Source organism: Eleutherodactylus coqui, chromosome 1 (assembly GCF_035609145.1).
Source record: "Eleutherodactylus coqui strain aEleCoq1 chromosome 1, aEleCoq1.hap1, whole genome shotgun sequence".
NCBI lineage: Eukaryota > Metazoa > Chordata > Amphibia > Anura > Eleutherodactylidae > Eleutherodactylus > Eleutherodactylus coqui.
The window spans coordinates 331,366,943-331,386,365 of record NC_089837.1 but is presented as its reverse complement, the minus strand read 5'-3'; positions in this window follow the sequence as shown (position 1 = coordinate 331,386,365).

Genomic DNA, 19,423 nt, shown 5'->3' with positions numbered 1-19,423 from the left:
AGAGTATGTAGAAAAAGGAGCTCTAGAACCAGTTCTCTCAAAGGGAAGAGAGAAAGGGGTGTATTCACCCCTATTTTTAATACTAAAACCCTCAGGAGATTGCAGGGTAATAAAAGATCTGAGGTTTTTAAACCTCCACATAAGAATAAGGAAGGTTCCGAATGGAATTGATAAGGTCTTGTTGGACTTAAAAGGTGCATATCTACACATTCCTATAATAGGTCGCCACCGTCAATACCTCAGTGGCAGTGTCCAAGAGTGCAACATTTCCAGTTTACAGTTCTTCCGGTCTACTCTGCTCCCTTGGTATTTACAAAGGTCATTTGTGGCAGCTGTGCTCAGAATACAGGGGATTGCAATAGTGCCATATCTGGACGACTGGTTACTGCACGTCAGTGCTCCAGAGATACTCAGAGCCCAGCTTCAGACCACTTCCATCTTTCTAGAAGACCTAGGTTGGATAATAAATTGGGCAAAGCCCAAAATAGAACCTACTACCAGAAATAAAATTTCTAGGATTTGTTGTGGATTCGGAAACCATGGAAATCTCCCTTAGCAAAGAAAGGTAGACCAGGATTTTGAGAGGTCCTGAGAAAGATCTTGGTGACAGTTAAATCATATATCACCTTCCTTCTGTCCTAACACAGTTTTGCTAAGATATCTCCCAAGTTTTATGCCTAATGTTCCTACATTTCAAAACATGAACCATGTGATTTCACTACCACCTCTTCCTCCTCAGATGATGTCAGGTTGAATACACTAGACATTGCTAGATGTCTTAACATCTATGTAGACAGAACAGCAGATATTACAAGGTCAGAAAATCTATTTATCCTTTTTTCAACAAGTAAGAAAGGAAGTAAGTAGAGATGAGCGAACGTACTCGTCCGAGCTTGATACTCGTTCGAGTATTAGCGTGTTCGAGATGCTCGTTACTCGAGACGAGTACCACGCGATGTTCGAGTTACTTTCACTTTCATCTCTGAGACGTTAGCGCGCTTTTCTGGCCAATAGAAAGACAGGGAAGGCATTACAACTTCCCCCTGCGACGTTCAAGCCCTATACCACCCCCCTGCAGTGAGTGGCTGGCGAGATCAGGTGTCACCCGAGTATATAAATCGGCCCCTCCCGCGGCTCGCCACAGATGCATTCTGACATAGTTCAGGGACAGTGCTGCTGGTGCCGGAACTGCTATAGGGAGAGCGTTAGGAGTTATTTTAGGCTTCAAGAACCAAAACGGTCCTTCTTAGGGCCACATCTAACCGTGTGCAGTAGTGTGGAGGCTGCTTTTTGCAGTGTTGCACATTTTTTTTTTTTTGTATATCGGCCGTGCAGAGCATTGCGCCCTGCAGTAATTATACATAGTCCAGGGCCAGCAGTGGTGGTGAGGCAGGGACAGAAGACATATTTATTGAATATAGGCAGTGGGCCTTTCCAAAAACATTTGGGGAAAAAAATCTTTGGGCTGCCTGTGACTGTCCTCAGTGTACTGGGTCTGTGCTGGGGGTAGTTGTCCTAATTCATACGCAGCCAGCTAAGTGTTACAGCAGGCTTGCCGAAAATTATTTCCTGGCTCTGTGTTGGCTGTTACATCACCGCTGTATTCCAGTCCACAGTGCAACAGTCTGCAGTTATTTTACATACTCCAGGGCCAGTAGTGGTGACACAGGGACAGAAGACATATTTATTGAATATAGGCAGTGGGCCTTTCCAAAAACATTTGGGAAAAAAAATCTATTTGGGCTGCCTGTGACTGTCCTCAGTGTACTGGGTCTGTGCTGGGGGTAGTTGTCCTAATTCATACGCAGCCAGCTAAGTGTTATAGCAGGCTTGCGCAAAATTATTTCCTGGCTCTGCTGTGCGTTCCGTAAGCGAAGTCAGCCTCCAACCACAGGCCAATAAGTGGCACATTTAATTACAGCGTTCTGTTTCTGCACTACTGGTAATACAGCATGCTGAGGGGTAGGGGTAGGCCTAGAGGACGTGGACGTGGGCTTGGACGCAGAGGCCCAAGTCAGGGTGTGGGCACAGGCCGAGCCACTGCGGTGGCCAGGGGTAGAGGCAGGGCCAGACCGAATAATCCACCAACTGTTTCCCAAAGAGCCCCCTCGCGCCATGCCACCCTGCAGAGGTCAAGGTGCTCTACGGTGTGGCAGTTTTTCACAGAGACGCCTGACGACCGACGAACAGTGGTGTGCAACCTTTGTCGCGCCAAGATCAGCTGGGGAGCCACCACCACCAGCATGCGCAGGCATATGATGGCCAAGCACCCCACAAGGTGGGATGAAGGCCGTTCACCGCCTCTGGTTTGCACCACTGCCTCTCCCCCTGTGCCCCAACCTGCCACTGAGATCCAACCCCCCTCTGAGGACACAGGCACTACCGTCTCCTGGCCTGCACCCACACCCTCACCTCCGCTGTCCTCGGCTCCATCCACCAATGTCTCTCAGCGCAGCGTCCAGACGTCGCTAGCTCCACTGTTTGAGCGCAAGCGCATGTACGCCGCCACGCACCCACACGCTCAAGCGTTAAACGTGCACATTGCCAAATTGATCAGCCTGGAGATGCTGCCGTATAGGCTTGTGGAAACGGAGGCTTTCAAAAGCATGATGGCGGCGGCGGCCCCGCGCTACTCGGTTCCCAGTTGCCACTACTTTTCCCGATGGGCCGTCCCAGCCCTGCACGACCACGTCTCCCGCAACATTGTACGCGCCCTCAGCAACGCGGTTACTGCCAAGGTCCACTTAACAACGGACACGTGGACAAGCACAGGCGGGCAGGGCCACTATATCTCCCTGACGGCACATTGGGTGAATTTAGAGGAGGCTGGGACCGAGTCAGAGCCTGGGACCGCTCACATCCTACCCACCCCCAGAATTGCGGGCCCCAGCTCGGTGCTGGTATCTGCGGCGGTGTATGCTTCCTCCACTAAACCACCCTCCTCCTCCTCCTCCAACGCAACCTCTGTCTCGCAATCAAGATGCGTCAGCAGCAGCATGTCGCCAGCAGTCGCTGTCGCGCGGCGTGGCAGCACAGCGGTGGGCAAGCGTCAGCAAGCCGTGCTGAAACTACTCAACTTAGGAGAGAAGAGGCCCAAGGCCCACGAACTGCTGCAGGGTCTGACAGAGCAGACCGACCACTGGCTTTCGCCGCTGAGCCTCCAACCGGGCATGGTCGTGTGTGACAACGGCTGTAACCTGGTGGCGGCTCTGCAGCTCGGCAGCCTCACGCATGTGCCATGCCTGGCCCCTGTCTTTAATTTGGTGGTTCAGCGCTTTCTGAAAAGCTGTCCACATTTGTCATACCTGCTCGGAAAGGTGCGCCGAGTCAGCGCACATTTCCGCAACTCCAAGACGGACGCTGCCACCCTGCGGACCCTGCAACATCGGTTTAATCTGCCAGTGCACTGACTGCTGTGCGACGTGCCCACACAGTGGAACTCTACGCTCCACATGTTGGCCAGACTCTATGAGCAGCGTAGAGCTATAGTGGAATACCAACTCCAACATGGGCGGCGTAGTGGGAGTCATCCTCCTCAATTCTTTACAGAAGAGTGGGCCTGGTTGGCAGACATCTGCCAGGTCCTTGGAAACTTTGAGGAGTCTACCCAGATGGTGAGCGGGGATGCTGCAATCATTAGCGTCACCATTCCTCTGCTATGCCTCTTGAGAAGTTCCCTGCAAAGCATAAAGGCAGATGCTTTGCGCTTGGAAACGGAGGCGGGGGAAGACAGTATGTCGCTGGATAGTCAGAGAACCCTCCTGTCTATATCTCAGCGCGTTGAGGAGGAGGGGGAGGAGCATGAGGAGGAGGGGGAAGAGACAGCTTGGCCCACTGCTGAGGGTACCCATGCTGCTTGCCTGTCATCCTTTCAGCGTGTATGGCCGGAGGAGGAGGAGGATCCTGAAAGTGATCTTCCTAGTGAGGACAGCCATGTGTTGCGTACAGGTACCCTAGCACACATGGCTGACTTCATGTTAGGATGCCTTTCTCGTGACCCTCACGTTACACACATTCTGGCCACTACGGATTACTGGGTGTACACACTGCTCGACCCACGGTATAAGGAGAACCTTTCCACTCTCATTCCCAACGAGGAAAGGGGTTCGGGAATGATGCTATACCACAGGGCGCTGGTGGACAAACTGATGGTAAACTTCCCATCCGACAGCGCTAGTGGCAGAAGGCGCAGTTCCGAGGGCCAGGTAGCAGGGGTGGCGCAGAGATCAGGCAGCATGTACAGCGCAGGCAGGGGAACATTCTCCAAGGCCTTTGTCAGCTTTATGGCTCCCCAGCAAGACTGTGTCACCGCTCCCCAGTCAAGGCTGAGTTGGCGGGAGCACTGTAAAAGGATGGTGAGGGAGTACGTAGCCGATCGCACGACTGTCCTCGGTGACGCCTCTGCCCCCTACAACTACTGGGTGTCGAAGCTGGACACGTGGCCTGAACTCACGCTGTATGCCCTGGAGGTGCTTGCTTGTCCTGCGGCTAGCGTCTTGTCAGAGAGGGTGTTTAGTGCGGCTGGGGGAATCATCACGGATAAGCGTACCCGCCTGTCAACCGACAGTGCTGACAGGCTTACACTCATCAAGATGAACAAAGCCTGGATTTCCCCAGACTTCTCTTCTTCACCAGCGGACAGCAGCGATACCTAAGCAATACGTAGGCTGCACCCGCGGATGGAAGCATCGTTCTCTATCCCCATCAAAAACGGGGACATTTTTGTTTCATCAATCTGTGTATAATATTCCTCCTCCTCCTCCTGCTCCTCCTCCTGAAACCTCACGTATTCACGCCAAACGGGCAATTTTTCTTAGGCCCACAAGGCTCAGTCATATAATTTTTCTAAACAATTTTTATACGTTTCAATGCTCATTAAAGCGTTGAAACTTGCACCTGAACCAATTTTTATTTTAACTGGGCTGCCTCCAGGCCTAGTTACCAATTAAGCCACATTAACCAAAGCGATTAATGGGTTTCACCTGCCCTTTTGGTTGGGCATGGGCAATTTTTCTGAGGTACATTAGTACTGTTGGTACACCAATTTTTTGGGGCCCTCGCCTACAGTGTAATCCAATTAATTTTTTGCCCACCTGCATTGCAGCTGACGTTACATCAGCTGTGCTGGGGACTGCAATGGGATATATTTATGTGCCGCCGGTGGGTTCCAGGGAGCCACCCATGCTGTCGGTCCACACGGAGTTGTAACTACATGTGTCCACTTCTAAAGAACCCCAGTCTGACTGGGGCATGCATTGTGGGCCGAAGCCCACCTGCATTAAACATGACATTACCTCAGCTGTGATGGGCAATGCAATGGGATATATTTATGTACCGCCGGTGGCTTCCTGGCACCCACCCATGCTGTCGGTCCACAGGGACTTCACAATAGGGAGTAGTACCTGCCTGTGTCTATGAATTAAAAAGCCCGGTCAGGTTGGGGCATGCAGTGTGGGCCGAAGCCCACCTGCATTTAATCTGACGTTAGCTCTGCTGTCCAGGGCACTGCAATGGGATACATTTATGTACATCCGGTGGGTTCCAGGGAGCCACCCATGCTGTGGGGGCACACGGAATTCCCATTGCGGAGTTGGGGATTCCCAGTTGTACCTGCCTGTGACTATTTATAAAAAACCGCGGTCTGACTGGGGCATGCAGACACCTTGACAGAATGAATAGTGTGTGGCACATAGGTTTCCCATTGCTATGCCCACGTGTGCAGCTCCTGAAGGCGGTGGCACAGGATTATATTTCTCATTGCTTCTGTACAGCATTGTGGGCTATCGCCCCGCCCCTTTTAAAGAGGGTCACTGCCTAGCCGTGCCAACCCTCTGCAGTGTGTGCCTACGGTTCCTCCTCATGGCAGACGCACTTATAAATAGACATGAGTGTGGCGTGGCATGAGGGCAGCTGAAGGCTGCGCAGGGAGAATTTGGTGTGCACTGTGGACACTGGGTCGTGCAGGGGGGGGGGGGTTGGGCAGCATGTAACCCAGGAGAAGTGGCAGCGGAGTGTCATGCAGGCAGTGATTGTGTTTTGTTGAAGGTAGTGTGGTGCTTAGCTAAGGTATGCATTGCTAATGAGGGCTTTTCAGAAGTAAAAATTGTTGGGAGGGGGGGGCCCACACTTGCCGCTATTGTGGCTTAATAGTGGGACCTGGGAACTTGAGATGCAGCCCAACATGTAGCCCCTCGCCTGCCCTATCTGTTGCTGTGTCATTCCCATCACTTTCTTGAATTGCCCAGATTTTCACAAATGGAAACCTTAGCGAGCATCGGCGATATACAAAAATGCTCGGGTCGCCCATTGACTTCAATGGGGTTCGTTAATCGAAACGAACCCTCGAGCATCGCGATAATTTCGTCCCGAGTAACGAGCACCCGAGCATTTTGGTGTTCGCTCATCTCTAGAAGTAAGGTATCCAAGCCCACCTGGAACAGGTGGATAAGAGATGCAATAAGAATATCTTATATATTCCAAGTTAGGGATCCATTGGAGTTTGTAAGAGCACATTCTACTACAGCAATAGTGATGTCATATATGAAGATCCATACTATTAGAGTAGATTTGTTAAGCAGTTTCATGGAGCGACCCAAAATATATTCATAAGCCATTACAGGCTACAATCTTAGTTATTAGAAAGAATGACATTCAGTCGCTCTGTCCTAAATGCCGCAGAGCAGGAAGGTCCTACTGATGGGGATTTTATTGCTTATTCCCCACGGTTGTACCGCTGATAGGATGTAAGGCAGGCGTTGATTTACGATTGTTAATCTGCTTTCCCTTATTCCCAATAGTGCAACAATCTCTCCTCCCTTTAATGTAAGTACATGATAAATTACACGGAGCAGGTATGTTCTGGGTTGCAAAACATAACGAGGGGTGGGGGAAAAAAATCAAGCAAATTACGGTTATTGCTTTTCATTAAAAATTGCATCTGTCCTACCAGTAGACAGGGACAGGAATACTCCCATACTTGAGCCACTGTTAGGACTAAGGGAGCACAGATGAACAATTGGTAAATATGGTCGATGGTAGTGATATTTGAGTTTATTTCTCCTTTTTCAGTGATATGTTTGTAAATGTTAGCATAGGGACTTGCAAGATAAAGAGGACCGTCGTCATGGGCTTGCGAGGTTACATATTTTGGCCAAAATATTAACTAACACCTTGCATTTATAGTTTTTTGTAGTAATACAGCTATTTGCTGCTTCAATTATTCAACACTTTATAGAAATCACAGTGGGCTTACAGATCCTAAAAGACTGGGATTCACAGAGAGGTTCTAAAACTTAACTTTTATTCGTGTGTCTAATATAAAACAAGAGCAGATATATAATGAAACAGAACTAAGGATGGCACCAACTAATGTGATGTATGCCACCTCAAGGGATTCAATGGCCTGGATCCTAAAATCTAGGAGGCAGCCTTAGGTTCCTATGGTACCAAAAAGCAGTGTCGGTGGGTGTGTCTGAAAACATGGGGATCAGTGGGAGGTGCACCATCGCTGTCGCCTGTCTCACTGAATATCCATCCATTTTTCAAGATAGCACTGTTCCCCTTACCCAGCATTTAAATCTGCGATGATTAAATTGGTCCTTGAACTCACACTGTGCAAATAGATAGCTGCAGTGTCCCCCCTGGCATCGTTGGGGGATCAGTAGACATGCGGGAGGTACACAATAATGGCAGTGAGTGTCTCTTCCTCCCCGCCACACAGCATTAGTAGAATGTTGGTCTCCTCATGTGTTGTAAAAAAGCCACGATGCCCTGAGGTGGCCAAGTGGCATTTTAATTGGGGTTTAGGCTGGTAGCACTGAGGTAACTAACCCATATTTTTGGGATCCGTATTCAGTGAAAGAGGTGACAGCAACGGTGCAACTCCCACTGATCCCCATTTTTTAAGACACACCCACCGACACTAGTGTTTGGTACCGTAGTAACCTAAGGGCGCCTCACAGTTTTTAGGATCCAGGCCGTTGAGTCCCTTGAGGTGGCATACCATCACATTAGTTGGTGCCATCCATAGTTCTGTTTGATTATATATCTGTTCTTGTTTAAAATTAGACACACAAATAAAAGTTAAGTTTTAGATCCTCTCTGTGAATCCCAACACTTTATAGAAAATCTTAAAAAAGCATTGGTTAAGGGCTAGTTCACTCAAGTGTTATTCTTACATGACTTTTGTGCGATGTGAAATATATTCTTTTCAATGGATTAATTCACACTAATGATTTTTTTCCTGGCAGCGTATTCTGTCTTTGGGTGTTCCCTTGGAATGCCTCGCCCATTGCTTTCAATGGGACCTAAAGGTCATCACATGGCACCCGCATGCTATGCGATGTAATATTTCCCATTAAAATCAATGGGAAACACTGTGATACTTTCACGCATGTGAGATCGCAATTTCACAGAAGTGATGCATTTTTTAAAATCGAAAACACTTTGCATTGCTGGGAAAAATGCACGTTGGCAAGTGCAATATTGGGCCAAGTTTCTCAGCCCAATACCATGCTCATCCGTGTGAATGTAGCCTAATGTTATGTTTACATGTGCTGAATTTTGTGCCTGATGGAACAAGCACTCAAAGACACGTCCATCGGCGTTCATTTCATTATTTTTTTCTTTTTTTTAAACACTTCATCCCAGTAGGCTAGCGGTACATCTGCCTGTTTATATGGGGGATGTACCACTGTTCAGCGAGCATTCTTATGCTTGTAAATAGGCCAATCATTCGAAAAATGAGCATTTGCTTGTTCTTCAGATGATCTTTGATCCTTTTACATGGCGGCTTGTCAGGTAAACGCGTGTTCAGAGGATTGCTAGGGCCCAATATTCGGCCCATTTAAAAATGGCCATTAGGTACAGTTGAGGTGCTTTTCGTCTTGGCAAGTATTTAAGTAGGTTGATAAACCTGTTTTACATGAAACCTACTTAATCTGTCATCACACAGCAACAGTATGTAAATTAGCAGGGAATGGTTGTCACACCCAGACTACCAGATTGTACAATCACTAGGTTTATTGCAGTTTCCCCTAATCTAAGGTTGACTAAGTAACATTTTCTACTTCTACAGTGCTGGTCTATTATGTCCTTGTTCTACAACTAAGCGTTGTACTCGGTTTTTACACCTATTAAAGAGCTTTCTCTGTGCTTGAGATCATTATCAAGATATTTGTTTGCTGTCAGTGAATGAGAGCATTGTTTACATTCAGGGGTACAAAACCCCTGTATTCCTACTTTCGCTGTAAGTTAAGAAGTGGGTATCATTTTATCAGTCTAGGCTAGTGATTCTCAATCTTATTACCAATGGGGAAAAAATGTTTCTATTTTTGAGGAACCCTAATGCTATTCCTGCCTTAAAGAAGTTATGTGTTGGGGCAGGTAAAACATTCTATAATGCTAGTCACATGATTTAATTTGGCTCAGATGTTTACAAACTACCTTGCAGGGGCGGGCTGGCCCAAGTAAGTGTTTAGGCTGGCCTGGCCTGCATACCTGAATGTCCGACTATGCACAACCCTGTCCCTTGTCGAGCTGCTGGTACTGCAGAAAGTATCTACCCTACCAAGGCATACATGCAGGACCTGACATCGGACGCTGCACAGCCTAACCTCGCTCTTCCCCCTGGCTTTTTTACTCAGAATACAGTGAAGTGGAGTCAGGGGGAGAAGCGAAGTTAGATTACCGTATATACCGGCGTATAAGGCGACGGGGCGTATAAGACGACCCCCCAACTGTCACCTTATACGCCGGTATTCAGTGGAGAAAAAAAAAAAAATTTTATTACTCACCTCCCCCGGCGTCCTGTCGCGCTCCGGCAGGATGTCGCTCGCTCAGGCAGGCTGTCGCTCGCTCCTCGTCCCCGCCGCAGCATAGCTTTCTGAATGTGGGGCTTGAAATCCCCGCTTCCAGAAAGCTAATACACACGCCGGCAGCCATGACATCATTGAATGGCTGTGATTGGCTAAAGCACACGTGGCTTCAGCCAATCACACTATTCAATGACATCATTGAATGGGTGTGATTGCTAACACGTGCGCCTTCAGCCAATCGCAGCCATTCAATGATGTCATTGAATAGTGTGATTGGCTGAAGCCACGTGTGCTTTAGCCAATCACAGCCATTCAATGCTGTCATGGCTGCCGGCGTGTGTATTAGCTTTCTGGAAGCGGGGATTTCAAGCCCCGCATTCAGAAAGCTATGCTGCGGCGGGGACGGGGAGCGAGCGACAGCCTGCCGGAGCGAGCGACATCCTGCCGGAGCGCGACAGAACGCCGGGGGAGGTGAGTAATAAAATTTTTTTTTTTTACCCTTTTTTTTTTTTGTATTACCGGCGCATAAGACGACCCCCGACTGCAGAGCAGATTTTTCGGGGTTCAAAAGTCGTCTTATACGCCGGTATATACGGTAGATGTCAGGTCCTCTCAGCTCTACCAGCGGCATGAGTTGTGTGCCACCTAAGGGGACAGAGTTACACAGTATTTGTAAGGGGTATTGTAGTGACCCAGAACAACATCCTGTTCCCCTCCATAATTGTCATACATGCACTGTGCAAAACTGTCATGTCAATTTTCAGTATGTGTGTTGCACAGCTGCAGCGTCTGAGGGGTTAACTCCCATAAAATCATTGCCTGTCAGCTCTGTCTGAATGCTGAATGTATCTATTCTTACTTTGTCATGCGGTACAAGTGAGGTTATAAAAGTCAGTGTCTGAGAGCGGGGAGAGGTCTTCTATCTTCATCTGAGTGCTAACACAGAGCCACATGGAAGCACCATCAGCTTCCATGTTGGTGAAGATAGAAGAGGAAGAACGACATTCCGTAGTGCATGGAGAATGGATGTGAGAGTAAGTGAGAGGGCACCCTGTACCACCTAGAGAGGACCTTATATCCAGATTCCTGTATTTTGCTAGAAATGGAAGAGAAATGTGTGATGGTAAATATTCTTTCTCTTTCTTCGTAAGTAAGTGTGATCCTGAGATCTTCCCATCTCTGTATGTACCCTGGTGGTGAGTTTTCGGGTTGTGTGTTGAGTATGTTATATACTCTAGATAAAGTGTGCCTAAAGGGACCATCTTCACTACAAATGGATTCAAACTGCGTTGAAATGACAAAAGAAAGTCCCTTAGTTGGATCGTTTGCTGAAGTGAAAGCAGATTTGGGTCAGTTACTCCTATTAACATGTCCACTGATAGCCATTGACTCTCCTGAAGAGAGTGTTCCGCTAAAAATCTTCCTCCTGAAACCCAACTACGGAAAACTCTGTTGCTCAGGACTGGGATCATAGGAGATGGCTTAGGGAAAATATCTGCCTTGGCATATACTTTGTTAACCGTTTGCAGCGTCTGGCCGATTGTGGGGTGTTTCGTTAACTCCACTGATGCTTGTCCCTGTGTCCACGGGAGTGCTGCCAATGGCATTGGTGCAAATGTTTGTTTCATGCCGACCCATAACTTGAGAACCGAGTACCTATGCCAGTCTACTATGTGTACTAAGTGCGCCGCCTGATAAAATCTCAGAAAGTTCAGAAGCCCCATGCCCCCCTCCCTTTTTGGTTTGGACAAGGTATTCCTCGCTATACGAGATGACTTGTCTGCCCAAATAAATTTGGACATGAAAGAGTGTAAGTGTTGGAAGAATTGTCTCGGAACATGGACGCGCAAGGCCTCAGATAGGTATAACACTCTAGGGAGTATATACATTTTCATGATGGCTCCTCTACCGAACCATGAAAAAGTGCCTTTGGTCCAAGTGTTTTGGTCCTGCCTAACCTTATTTAGAAGTGTGGGGAAATTAGCAGACTATAAGTTCTCCACATCTGGTGTAAGGTTAATGCCTAGGTAATGAATGTGATCTCTTGCTCATGAAAATGAGAAGGCGTCCTTAAGTTCATCTACCGTAAATTGAGGGAGGGAAACATTGAGCACCACAGATTTGTGATAGTTAATCCAGAAGTTGGATAGGGTAGAATATAGTTTAATTTCGATTAGTAAGTTTGGTAAGGTGATTCTCGGGTTGTAGACGAAAAATAATGAAACATCCGCGTAAGCCGCGATCTTATGTTCCGTGTCCGCACGTGTGATCCCTTGTACTTTCAGATTTGAGCGAATATGTACTAGTAGGGTCTCTATACACAATATAAAAATCAGAGGCGAAAGTGGACAATCTTGCCTCGTATCGTTTGTTATAGCGAAGGGGGCTAAAAGCTGTCCGTTAACTCTGACCGATGCCATAGGGCACGAATATAGGCCCGCGAGCCTTTGTAGCATGTTGGGACCCACCCCCATTTGGGCCATAGTGGCAAACAGGAAGTCCCACTCCACTCTGTCAAATGCTTTGTCCACGTCTGTAGCCAGTAAGCAGACCGGCAAGGATAGTTTTTGCACGGAGTGTATCAAGTTTATGGCTTTAGTCGTATGGTCCCTAGCCTCTCTGAGTGCGACAAAGCCCACTTGATCCTTATGGATCGTATATTGTAAGAAGGGGGACATCCTGTCTGCCAGAATTTTGGAGAACAGTTTCAGGTCCACATTCAACAAAAAAATAGGGCAATAACTCTGACACTGTGCCAGGCCCTTTCCATCCTTTGGGATAACCATGATATGGGCCTTTAGCATGTCTCTAGGTAATTTATTTCTAGACGTGAGGGAGTTAAAAGCCCACGTGAAATAGGGAGATAGTGTTTCTGCAAATTTTTTGTAGTATGCAAGTGTGAGCCCATCGAGAGAGTTTCTGCCAGCTCATTCTGTGTGATTGGGGCCTTCATTGCATTGATCGCCTCCTGGGGAATCTGCCCAAGTTTGATTGTGGTAGATAGTCCTGGATTGCAGCCCTTCGGTGCTCTCTGTCCCGCTCTGATTGGGAAGGTGACGAATTATATAATGCCTGATAATATTCCCGAAATGCTTCGGATATCTGTTGAGCGGTGTGTGGAGAATGGCCGTTGGGAGTGTTTATGTGTGAGACATTTGTTCTGGTTCTAGCAGTTCGAAGTGCCCGAGCTAACGCGCAGCTAGGTTTGTTGCCGAATTCAAAAGAGTGGTGTCTACATTTTGCTAAGTTCGCTTTTGCCTGATCTAAGCTGACCGAGCCGACCTTTTCTATAAGTAGATTCAGCTCTGCCCCCCCCCCACGGACTGTCCTGGGTAGACTTATTGACTAGTTCCAAGGCCTGTATTTTTTCTAGTAGCCCCCAAAGGCGTGCACTGCACTCTTTCTTAATGCGGGATCCGAGACTAACGCAGAAGCCCCTAATGACACATTTATGTGCTTCCCATATTGTCAGCGGGTCAACGTCTGGGGTGTTGTTATGCTCAAAGTATTCTTTTAACGCCTTCTGTATCTCATCTGAGGTTACTGGGTCGTGGAGGAGGGTTTTTTTGAGCCGCCAGTTCCACTCCCTTTTGTTTATGGAGGCTAGATCAGGGTGTGATCAGGGCATGATCCGAAAAAGTAATATCTATTTTTGCTGTGGCTAGGGTCAACAGAGATGAGTGTTGAAGTAAAAAGTAGTCAGTTCTGGAATATGTGTTATGTGGGGGAAAAAAATGTGTAAACCCTGGTGGTGGGGTTTAAGACCCTCCAGCTATCTACTAGCTGGTGATTATGGAGTGTTTTCCTGATCCTGCGGTGTGCAGATAGCGGAAGGCTGTCACTTCCTTTGGAAGTGTCCATGTGTCAGTATAACGTTATATTAAAGTTTCTGCCTAGTATCAGGGTGCCCTCCTTGAATTCCTCGAAGTCCTCCAGGATCATTTCTAGAAAAGACACCTGATTGGAGTTGGGGAGGTAAACCGCTGCGAGTGTAACTGGTGTGCTGGCAAGCTTACCTTTCAAAAAAAGACATCTACCTCCCGAATCACTGCGGGTCTCCCCGTGCTCCCAAGGAATGGAATTGGCGATAAGTATTGAGACACCTTTAGACTTAGATTCCGTGTTCGTGCTGTGGTAGACGCGTGAAAACCTAGCATCGGAGAACCTGGGAAGAGGGTTCGTGCGGGATTGGGTCTCCTGTATGAAGGACACCTGCGCTCTTCTTTTCCAGAAAAGACGGAGAATGGAGGCCTTTTTTTTGGGAATATTCAAACCCTGTGCATTAATGGAGACAACCGTTAGATTAGCAGAAACTGGCGGCATGGTCAACAGTGTATCCAATCCTGGTAGAATAAATCAGATTATGCTATTAGAGCCCCCTCCGAGAGTCGCCAAGTTGTGAGGGAGGGAGAAAGAGAGGGAAAAGGAAAGGAAAAAAAAAAACACTCACAAGACTACAGATACACTAAGGAAGTCAGACAAGGAACACACCAAACTAAGCTAACCTAAGTGTTAGCAACTATCGCCACTATTAGTCTGATCCCGTACCACAAGAGGATGAAACCAGGGCCCCTGATACCCTACTTGTGGAAATGAGGAAATGTGCCCAAAAATGCTATTATTTTCAAGACACCGCTGCATTGATCCTGAGAACCACAAAGCCGCATCTGGAATGTTCTGAATAGAAGGAGACAGTCCTTTTACGGAAAAAGAGAAGGGAAGAAACAAGAAAAAAGGACAAAAATACTTCTACTCGCCCTCCCATTTGCAAGGTGGAGATAAGACCCAAATAGTGAGGAACTAGAACCAGTCCCGGGATCCAGAAGCAGTCCGGGGGAACTAAAGATCAGTCCGGGGCGTTGTTACTGCCCCGGTATTGTCCCGCATATTTCACATATTTACTGTAGCAACGTCCATCGGTACAGTCTAGTCTGGGAGCGGGACCATAGGAACATCCAGAAATGAGAACACCCTCTCTAGATCCGCTGGTGTTCTGACCATAAAGAAATGACCCCGTCTGTGGAGAATCAGATGGAATAGATGCCCCCATTTGTATGTTGCTTCGGCTCTGCGCGCTGCATTCAGCAGTGGGCAAATCAGCCTCCAGCTATCAAGGGTATCCTTAGAGACATCAGGTAGAATTATAATATCCGCGCCATTAAAACTAACAGAGCCTCGCTCCCACGCCAACCGTTGAATATCTTTTTTCTGCCTATAAAGATATGGCAAATGACATCTCAGAAAGTTTTGGTTCCATGTTCTCCCACCTAGCACATGGTGGACTCTCTCCAGCTCTTTTGCCCTGTCCTCTGGTGGGTGTAGTAGCTTGTTAAAAATGGCCGTCACATACTCGTGTAGAGCGTCCAGTGGTATGTCCTCTGGGATGCCTCTTAATTTAAAGGGGTTGTCCCGCGAAACAAAGTGGGGGTATACACTTCTGTATGGCCATATTAATGCACTTTGTAATGTACATTGTGCATTAATTATGAGCCATACAGAAGTTATTCACTTACCTGTTCTGTTGCTAGCGTCCTCATCTCCATGGTGCCGTCTAATCTTCAGCGTCTAATCGCCCGATTAGACGCGCTTGCGCAGTCCGGTCTTCTCCCTTCTGAATGGGGCCGCTCGTGCCGGAGAGCGGCTCCTTGTAGCTCCGCCCCGTCACGTGTGCCGATTCCAGCCAATCAGGAGGCTGGAATCGGCAATGGACCGCACAGAAGACCTGCGGTCCACCGAGGGTGAAGATCCCGGCGGCCATCTTCACAAGGTAAGTAAGAAGTCACCGGAGCGCGGGGATTCGGGTAAGTACTACCCGTTTTTTTTTTTTATCCCTGCATCGGGTTTGTCTCGCGCCGAACGGGGGGGCTATTGAAAAAAAAACAAAACGTTTCGGCGCGGGACAACCCCTTTAAGGTTATTGCGGCGACTTGTTTTCAATTTCATCCAAAGGGAAAGTCAAGTCTCTGAGCTGCTTCTGTTGCTTTTCCACTATTAGGATTAATTGTTGAAAGTCTGTAGACGGAGCGCTGGCGTTCTCTTCAGGAGCCGTAACCCTTTCTGTCAAGGACTGTACTGAGTGACTAACTGCAGCAATGTCTGTTTCGTGTTTCTCCTCTATACGCTGCAGTTGCATTTCTAAGTCCATCTTAGTGGGCAGTGCACGGACAATAAGTCAGAGCGCTTGCAGGGTTTGGGAATCGTTTGGCGGCGGCTCCTGCGGATTCTCCGCTAATCCCATGTCCGGAGGCAGTGGGGCTCTAAGGCCTGATGTGTGGGTAATGGGCCCTGCATTTCCCCGCGATGCAGCTGCAAAGTGGAGGATGGGAGTAGTAGTACCTCTGGAGGACTCGTGGTTGTGGACTGTGAGGTCCTCCTGTCTCCTGGCTGGGGGTGATATGTGGGGTTCGCTGCTGGCCTGCCCTTTGGGGCTCTGCTCCAGTCTCGGGGCCTTACTGGTTACATGCCTGGCTGAAGTAATAGGCCCTGCATTCCTCCCTTCCCTACAGCTGCAGGGTGGAGGATGGGAGTAGTAGTGCCTCTGGTGAACTCATGATTGTGGGCTGACAGATCTTCCTGTCTATTGGGGTTGCTGTGTGGGGTTCATTGCTGGCCTTCCCCTTGGTGGCACTGCTGGTTACATGCCTGGCTGTGATGGAGTCTAGGGGGGCCGGTGAGCCTTATGGTGTGTCCGTTCTTCCTGCTCCATTCACCTCACTGACCAGTTCTGACAGCTGCCATGGGTTCCGGCGGGGAAGCGGAGCACCTGCGTCCCCGACATGTTGTAGCGCCGACTCCATGTGGTGGCTCAGCGCCATATTGGAGTGTGGCCTCCTGGCGTCCGCGGCACCCGATCCATGCAGGAACCTGATCATTGGGGTCCCATTCGCTGGTGGCAGGTCTCCTCTCCTGTTTCCTCGCCTATCATCCTTCTTTGCTGCTGTGGTCTGCTGTGTCCTCAGTGGTTTCTATGTCAGCAGCAACGGAACTCCGGCCCATGCATCCTCACTCTGTCATGCCTAAGCCACGCCCCCCAATCAAATTTTCTAACTTCCCAGTATCGTACAAACATGACATTTGACAGGAGCATTCTTAAGGTCCTAAATAGGAAAAGAAAAAGGACCACAACATGATTATTCAATGCTAAATACAAAAGTTTTGGCACCCCTATGTAATGTACCTAATCTAATTTTCTAACTTCCTGGTGTTGTACAAACATGAAATTTAGCATGAGCATTCTTTAGGTCCAATGGAGGAGCATTGGAGAGAATGACATCCAGTTGCTCTGTCATAAATGCTGCTGAACAGGAAGGTCCTCCTGATGGGGATTTTGTTGCTTATTCCCTACGGTAGTTGGTGCCATCCATAGTTCTGTTTGATTATATATCTGTTCTTGTTTAAAATTAGACACACGAATATAAGTTAGATCCTCTCTGTGAATCCCAACACTTTATAGAAAATCTAAAAAAAAACACTGGTTAAGGGCTAGTTTACACAAGGGATATTCTTACGTGACTTTTGTGCGACGTGCACAAAACTTGCAAGAATATGAAATATACTCTTTTGAATAAATTAATTCACACTAATGATTTTGTTCCTCGCAGCATGTTCTATGCTTGGATTGCCTCGCCCATTGTTTTCAAAGCGATGTAATGTTTCCCATTGAAATCAATGGGAAACACCGTGATACTACATGTGAGATTGCAATTTCACAGAAGTGATGCATTTTTTAAAATCAAAAACACTTTGCATTGCTGGAAAAATTTAGGGCCAAGTTTCTCAGCCTAAGGGCTTATTTAGACGACCGTGTATTGGCTCGGTTTTCACGCCGAGCCGATATACAGTGTCCTTGTCTGCAGGGGGGAAGGATGGAAGAGCCAGCAGCAGGAACTGAGCTCCTGCCCCCTCTCCACTATTTGCAATTGGAGGGCGTGAGACGGGGCAGAGCTAAATACTGGCGATTAGCCCCACCCCTCCCATTGCAAATAGTGGCGAGGGGTGGGGAAGGGGCGGGAGCTCAGTTCCTGCTCCTGGCTCTTCCATCCACACCCCCCCCCCCTGCAGACAAGGACACCGTATATTGGCTCGGCGTCAAAACCGAGCCGATATATGGTCGTCTAAATAAGCCCTAATACCGTGCTCACCCATGTCAATGTAGCCTAATGCTATGTTTACATGTACTGAATTTTTAGCCTGATGGATCAAGCACTCACAGACGCGTCCATCGGCGCTCATTTCATTATTTTTTTAAACACTTCATCCCAGTAGGCTAGTGGTGCATCTCTCTGTTTACATGGGGCAATGTATCACTGTTCAGCGAGCACTCTTATGTTTGTAAATAGGCCGATCAGCCGAAAAATGAGCATTTGCTTGTTCATCACCTGATCTTTCATCCCTTTGCATGGCGGCTTGTCAGGCAAACGAGTGAAATGAGCATTTGCTTGTTCATCAGCTGATCTTTCATCCCTTTGCATGGCCGGCTTGTCAGGCAAAAGAGTGTTCGGAGGATTGCTAGGGCCCAATATTCGGTCTATTTAAAAGGGCCATTAGGTACAGTTGAGGTGCTTTTCGTCTTGGCAAGTATTTAAGTAGGTTGATAAACCTGTTTTACATGAAACCTACTTAATCTGTCATCACACAGCAACAGTATGTAAATTAGCAGGGAATGGTTGTTACACCCAGACTACCAGATTGTACAATCACTAGGTTTATTGCAGTTTCCCTTAATCTAACGTTGACTAAGTAACATTTTCTACTTCTACAGTGCTTGTCTATTATGTCCTTGTTCTACAACTGAGGGTGAAGTCACATGAACGTATATCGGCTCGGTTTTCACGCCGAGCCGATATACGTTGTCCTCGTGTGCAGGGGGGGGGGGGATGGAAGAGCCAAGTGCAGAAACTGAGCTCCCGCCCCCCTCTCTGCCTCCTCTTCGCCCCTCTGCATTATTTGTAATGGAAAGAGGCAGGGCGGGGGCGTGGCTAAATTCCGAGAATTAGCCCCACCCACGCCCCACCTCTCCCCATTGCAAATAGTGCAGAGGGGCGGAGAGGAGGCAGAGAGGGGGGCGGGAGCTCAGTTTCTGCACTTGGCTCTTCCATCTCCCCCCCCCCCTGCACACGAGGACAACGTATATCGGCTCGGCGTGAAAACCGAGCCGATATACGTTCGTGTGACTTCACCCTAAGCGTTGTACTCAGTTTTTACAGCTATTAAAGAGCTTTCTCTGTGCTTGAGATCATTATCAAGATATTTGTTTGCAGTCAGTGCATGAAAGCATTGTTCAGTGAATGAAAGGCCCATTTACACCAGCCGATGATTGCTAATAAAATCGCTAATCAGTGATCGTTTTAGTGATAATTGGTGCGTGTAAATGTGCGCCCATCGTCCGCTTTTCGGTCACTGTTAGCTGATCATTAAATTCAAACTAACCTAAAAATAGTCTTTCACTCTTATCAGCAGTTCTCCACAGGGAGTGCTGATAGTATTATTTCCCCATGGAGAACAAAGGATCTGAGTGCAGATAATAGCCCTCTGGCTATTAACCGAGTTCAGCAAAGGCTTCATTTGCACACTTAATTGGTACTTAAGTAGCTGAGTAGCTACTTAAA